Here is a 7,615-nt window from a genome sequence, read left to right on the forward strand (position 1 = left end):
GCGCGGGTAGCCGTGATCGCTCTTTGAATCACAGCTCTCCCTAGATAACTTAATCCGGACCCGGAGAGGCAGGACGGCAGAGAGCTGTAACTTATTCTAGTGGTTAGTTATAACCAGTGCTGAATACGTGCGCTGCACCTGTAGTCTCAGTTTGCCAAACTTCATCTCCCAGTTGCTGCTTTTCTTGGAGGACTAAAGAACAACCAACTCCCAAACTGGTTATGGATATTTGTAGCTCGATCGAAATAACTTTTTAGCCTTCCCTCAACCAGAGAGAGTCCTATACTGAGTATTTTTTTTGTACATTGTGGGATCTCTGCGTATTTTTCCATTCCCTTTCCAACTCTCGTACTATTTCATAAAACCTACAACTAGATGCCATATTGCAATCGTAGCTTCACTGCTCCTCTCAACACACAGACAATACCGCTTGCTTTTATGTGATTTTTTCCTTGCTGATATGTTCCAAGTATTTCATCAGACCTTTTATAATTGCACTGAAACCAGTGCATTTCCTGTCACTTGTGCAAGTAATCAGGACCCCTGAAATTTCAGGTATTGATTTTTTTGTGTGTCTGTTTTGTTCTGGGTTTTTTTTAAATATTATTATATTCCGGGATATGACCCCCATTGGATCCCATTGAGGCATACACTGCTAGGATAAGGAAGGAGAGAGAAAAACAAAGGGTTTTTTACCAAACTTACCAAGAACTTCTTGGTCATGTCATCTTACTATTGGAGAGCAGCTGGTAGGTTTTTTTGTAGTGAATGGTATTTTCATCAAAGAAGTAAAATGTTTTTTTCACATGCATACTGAAGGATAATTCGACTTTTGCATTAAAATGCTCTGATTTCTGCGTTATATCATTCCTCTTCAATCAGAAGTAGAAAATCGTACGTGGTCTGATTCCAAAAGACAAAAAGCATGCACAGACAGATCAGATTTGGTTTTGTTATGCTCTCATTAATCCACGCTCTATGAAATGTTTGTGTTGGCACTGAAATTAGGGTAGCGTGGGATAAATGTAGAAGCACATCAGTTTAAGGTAGGATATTAATATGCCTTTGTACACCTAATATACCTTTGTGCAACTACATGCAGAACACCAGAAATGGTACGTTAGCCCAGTCAAAACTGTGCATGGTGCTTGAACGAGCAGAAGGGATCATGGTACGGACTTGACAAACCAGAAGAAAGCAGGGTTTCCAGCTCAAGAGCTTATATTCTGCAAAAGGACAAAAGTTGTTGGAGGCTTGCTGTGTGACCGTGACTTCCTGCTGATCGATGCCAAGTAGCTTCTGATACAATGTGCTAGGATATGCTGCCAGCTAGTCTTTCTATCTCCATCTTTCGGGTCTTACCAGCATAGTGGACCACAGCTACCACTGTGTTTCCCAACAGAGCCGGACTGGAATACTAGCGAAATAGGATCTGTGGCAACCATAAACGTTGTCAATGACCCTGAGAAGTCTTGGTCATGTACAAGTCATAATAGAAAACCCATTTATTTATGACAGATTTTTTTAAATTTATTTTTAAGATTTTGTTGCTACTGCCATCAACTGGGTCAAAGCAATTTTCCTGTTACTCATGGAGTCACATCGCTAATTACTGCTACTCTATTTTCATACTGTCACTTATACTGCATTTGTTTACTGACTCTTCCGGTCAATAAGTCACACCTATTAGAACATTTTAATAGTGTTCAACAGCAGTTTAGTGAAACTTCCAGTTGAACAGTATCCCATCCAGCATACCATTGGATATGACAATGAAAACAGTATCCAGGGGAGCAACATGAATTACATTTCATGTTTGTTCTTCAGGAGACTGACTGATGCAATGTGTTAGTGCACTTGATGTTGGATTAGTGCAGTTGACATGTTTTTCTCTGAAGGAAGGAAAGTAATCTTAAAACCATTGAAAAATCAAATGAGACTGAAATGTTCAGACTACAGCTGCCTCTATCAGAAAGTAGACAAAAACTATATGAAGTGATGAAGTAAGAAATGCAAGCCAGGAGTTCTATTTCCTACAAGCTGAAGTTCAAAGGAGAACATCTAGTGAAATTGGGGTGGGGAGGTAAGAAAACTGATCGAAAAAAAATACTTTTATCGAGGAGGAGTTAGGTTGTCCGACTAATTGCTGTGGCATACGGCTAAGAAAATATACTAGTAACAGATTGGAAGTTACTATGGATTACAATGATAGTGATTTTTTTAAAAATAAGATTTAAAATTCCTTTTAGATTTTTAAATAAAAACTTATGTGGCAGTGCAGACCTGTCATATTTGCTTTTTGTAGTGTTCCTTTTATCTGAAGTGTCTGGTAATTGGTGTAAGTCATATGTGACAAACGGCATTTTCCTTCTTACGGATGAATTCTTTCTTTTTGTCAACTGGAGCTGTGCAGGGGCAGGGAGAAGCATTTACTTTTCAAATATACTTTCTCAAACAAGGTTGCATGTGCCTAATCATTGCTTAATTAAAGTTGGTTTTAAATCTGAAGAATAGATTAATATAATGGAGACACATAGTTGTACTGAGGAACATTCTCACAGCATAACAATATTATGGGCAAACTTGTTAAGTTAGCTGTAAAAGCCTCATTTCTCAGTGGCTGTGATTCTGTACATGCAGGAAGATGATAAAGTATATTAATCCAAAATGTTAAAATGTTGATGGAAAGCACTAGAATGGTCTAAAATATGGCTAATGTAAGTGTAAGTTATCCACTTCCCTGTGAGCAGGGGAAGGTAGTGATTTTGAGAGCAGCATAACAGTATATTTACTGCTGACTAAACAGCTGCAAAGCTGTATTTTTCTAGTAATAGAAGTTGGTTCCATTAACACTTTTTATTTAGTAAGAACAGTTATTTTTACTGAGAAATGAAAAAACATTGACCACCTACCTTGGTCAAATTTATATATACTCTGCATTTAACTGTTACAAAGAACTGTAGTAAAGATGACAAGTATAGAATTACTAGGGTCTGTAGGTATCTAAGCGAAGTCCTACAAAATTAGGATCCTGCTGCATTAAGTATGTGACAATTAAGCTATATGACATATTTGCTGCCCCACTGAATTAATGAACTACTAAAGAATGGTGAAAGAAATTATTTTCCCATTGTTAGAGATGGAAATGGAGGTAGGGTGATTTGCTCAAGGTGCTATATGATGGCTGTAGCAGAGCTAGGAAACTGCACCTTGGTGTTCTGCATCCCAGCTTAAGTCCCAGACTGGGTTCTTCTGTGGCACTGACACCTGGAGGAAAATAAGGAAAGAAAACACATGCCTCACTGTGAAGGTATCAGAATAATTAGAATTGAAAAGCTGCTTCCCAGCAGTAAGTCAACTGACTGTATTTACTTGATTGCTATACTTGGCAAATGTTGCTAAGTTACCCCACATTTTCTTAAACATCAGATTGGGACACAGGTTTGGCCTGGAATACATCCCTTACAAGTCTGAGTTCCTTCAGATACTGAATGTCCAAGTAGTACACCATCAAATTCTTTATCATTGTTATCTTCATTAAAAAAAAAAAAAACCAAAACAGCCTTACTTATTCAAGTATTTGTTTGGAAACATTCAGTGCCTTTATTCCTATTTTTAGAGGTGTGGCTGGCTGCCTTCCTCTTTCATGTCCTTCCATCTTCTCTTAGCTCCTTTCCACAACCAGTGCTTCCTGTTTACCAATGTTTTCTTCAGCTCGTGTTGTTGGGGATGTTGTTCCAAAAACTACGAGAGTTATAAAGTGTAGTTTGGAGAGACAAGCTCCATGTGGAAGATTAGAAAACATTCTGTTAAGCCATTTTATAGTATTTTCCAATGTACTTGGTATTATCTCAGATCTATTTCTAGCATACAGAACAAAATCCGACTTTAAGACTATACCATCCCATACTATAACTTGTAATGTCGTTGGTAATAGTAAGCCTATGAGTAGCATAGTATGTTCTGAAAGAATTTGGGGGACCATGTTTGTAGCGTTGTCCTTTATATGCCCTTTGGCAGCAATGTTACTCTGTCCATTCTGCAAAAATACTGTGCTAGTGTGTAGCTGCCCTTAACAGACAGTTGTGTGCTGGAAAGGCTGTTATTACATAAATGTTCTTGAAACTGGTTTACAGTTATAATGTATGCAGACGAGCTAAATTACTCCTACAGTTTTCTTTTTTCATCTGTCTTTTTTTTGGCTTTGTTCTGTTCCAGATTCTACCCTCTGCTCCTTAAGTATAATGGCTGCTAGCACAAAGTCCTTCCTGTGCATACAATCATCCAGGCAAATAACAAGATTGCAAGTATGTTCTTGTACCATGTATATACTGATGCAACTCTGTCCATTTTTATGATATGGAAATACATGCTCTGTCTTTGAGCAAAGCCACAGACTGGAAGATTCTGGGGAAGGACTCTATAATTTCTGGCTTGCTTAGCTCTTAAGTTTTGAGAGTCATCTCTGCCTTCCAGTAGATTTCTTACACGCTGTAAGTCAAGTTCTACATTTCAGCATTTGTACCCAAAAAAAGACCCAGGACCTGCTGCTTGTGGAACCTAGGGCTACTTTTTATTTTTATATCTAGAGAAGAAGAGCCTTAGCAATGCAACTCTTGCATTTTTGTAAAACAAAATTTGAAATCTCTAGCATATCTCTGGATGGATCTTAGACTTGCTTTCTTCTATATAGTTTACATCAACTTGGATTCTTGAAATGACTGATGTAATGACCAGGATGATGGAATAGACTGACCTCTCAGCAAGTTTGTGGGTGATTGAGGGGAGTGCTTGATACACTGACGGGCAGGGCTGCTACTCAGATGGACCTAGTCGGACTGCAAAAATGAGCTGTTGGGGACCTCATGAAGTTCAGCAAAGGCAAACGCAAAGCCTTGCATCTGGGTTGGCATAAACCCATGCAGAAGGACAGGTTGGGAACTGACTGAATAGAGAGCAGCTTTGTAGAAAAGAAGCTGGGTGTCATGGTGGACAAGTTGAATGTGAGTCAACAGTGTGCTCTTGCAGCAAATGTGTCCAGCTGCATACTGGGCTGACTATAACTGGTAGGTTTGAAGGGAATTGATTCTTCCCCTCTATTTGACACTTGTGAGACTACATCTGGAGCTCTGTGTCTCATTTTAAGAAAGGCATGGATATACTAAAGCAAGGCTAGTGAAGGCCACCAAACTGTTCAGAGGGCTGCAGCTCACGACACGCAAGAAGAAGCTGAGAGCTGGATTTGCTCAGGTTTAAAGAAGATGATGGTGAGGGGAGGTTGTACTGCTGTCTACTGCTTCCTAATGGAATGATGTAGAAAAGATGGAGCCAGATTCTTCCCAGTGATGCACAAAAGGCAATGAGCACAAGTCACAACATGAGAAATTCAATACAGGAAACAACTTTTTTTTTTCTTTTTTTTTTTTTTTTCCCTACAAAGGATCGTCAAGGACTGAAACAGCTTGCCCGGAGATGCTACGGAAACTCCATCCTTACAGATAGTCATAGCTCAACTGGACATGGCCCAAAGCAACCTGCTTTAATGGAACCTGCCTTGAGCAGAAAGTTGGGCTGCAGACTTGCAGAAGTCCCTTACGACCTACGTGAGTCTATGATTTTGTGATGTGATAGCAGATAGCTTCAAACTAGCAGTTCCACCCTGCCAGGGAAAGAGACTCCAATACCACTTTTTCTTTTGCCTAAAGGTTTTCATGAAACTATGCCCTGCAGGCAGGGAAGGCAGTAGGCCTGTTCTACTGCAATAACAAATTCATTGATAATTATTTTTTCCATGTATCACCAACTAAGATATGCAAATGCACAGGGGAAATAATCTGTACTAAATTAAAAGAGAGTTGAGACTTTGTTTGCCTACTTTTATTATCTATAAGACAGCTTTGTCATAAACAGAAGCAGTGCCCTTTTCATTAAGAACTACTTTCCTACCATTTTAACTCCCTGTTCGGAAATTCCATTTCTATGCCTTTGTCCTTGTTGACCATTTCTGAATCTTCTTCCAGTTCTATTTTCACCGAGATGGGGGGGAAGCTGCAGAATTGTATGCAGTATTCAAGGTGAAGCTAGAACATGGATTTATAGAGACTGTGCAGACTACGTTGCACTAAGAGGGAAGAGACAGAAATGCACATATTATGATTTTGTGTAACTTTTCCTTTTAGTACATCTACTGGCTCTTTGTTGTCTCTAAATGTTTTAAATCACTTAAAAATAAAATGCAGATTTTTCTTACCTGTTTATTTGTTCACCTCTTACTGTTTTGTTCTTCATCCTGTCGATGGTACAATGCCCTGTTGTTCTGGTCTGCTTGTATTACAGCTTGCTTTCATGACCTTTCTGTTCATGATGTCTGCTTCCTCAGCTCTGAAGAGTTTTATGGCAATTGGACACTTGGCAGAGGATAAAACCCCCAAGTTATGTGTCCATCAAAGGAAAGGTGAGTAGAATGTAGCCCTTGTCTGTTTCAGGCTAATCAGCACAAGACCTATCTATCTTTAAACAGCTTAAATGCCATCCAGCCTGCTTTGGGAACTGGGAAGTTACTGAATGTATTGTTGAGAGACAAAAAAACCCTGGAAGTACTGAGGGATGGGGAACGTTGGGATTAGCTAGGGAACTTATGAGTAGCAAAGAAATGAATACCAGAAATCTGGTATCTTAAGACACATGGGATCAAAAACGGGCTCAGTAGTGCTGAAGAACTGAGTATGTGTCACTTGTCAAGCAGGCTCTGGATATCTTTATTTGCTGTTGGATTGTCTCCCATGTTTACTCTTTGCTTTTGCAGTGTGGTTGGGATGAGGAGTAATTGAACCAAAGAACTGTCAGCACTAACATCATGATTTGCTATACCTGAAATAAACCAGACACTTCCAAATCACTCAAAAAATGTAATAGTCATTTGCTTAGGAGTATGCATAAAGCGCACAACATACAGGTCTATGTTCAGTAAAATGTTTGCTTAACTGCTATTGTTTAGCCACTAGCAGCTGTTTTGATTTCCAGTGAGAAGCGAGGACTCTCATCTCAATAGAAGGTAAGAGTTTAAATGCATTCTCAAATCTGGGCCATCATGACAAACGTATTATTAAGTTTTCTATGTAGGCCTATTTTCTACTGCATTTGGAAGGCAACAAATGCCATGTACTATATAATATAAACAATTTAGAACAATTTATTTAACCTGTAATTATAAAGACTTAAGCTTATGCTTCTTTGTAGTATCAATTACTGGCTTAAGAATACTTTTTCCTAAAACTAAGAAAGAGTTTATGATTCTGTAGGCTTTATATTTCCTTAAAAGTGATCAGTTATGAACAGAGAAGACATGTTCAGGACACTTACAAGCAGACTTGTAGGCTCATGGTCAGAAAAAAGCTAAGAAAACAGTTGAGTCTGAAGGTAGCTGCTGAAGTGAAATCCCAGTACCTTGTAAATATGACAGTGCTCAGGGAAGATGATGATACTTAATTCTTAGAGAGTTCACTGAATCTTCAAAGACATATAGAAATGTTGCATAATTTCCATTGTAGAAATTGCAAACTAGGACACCAGTGAGTTTGGCAGTCTTAAGCCTTGGTTGTTCTTTTTGTTTTTA

Source organism: Aquila chrysaetos, chromosome 25 (assembly GCF_900496995.4).
Source record: "Aquila chrysaetos chrysaetos chromosome 25, bAquChr1.4, whole genome shotgun sequence".
Lineage (NCBI taxonomy): Eukaryota > Metazoa > Chordata > Aves > Accipitriformes > Accipitridae > Aquila > Aquila chrysaetos.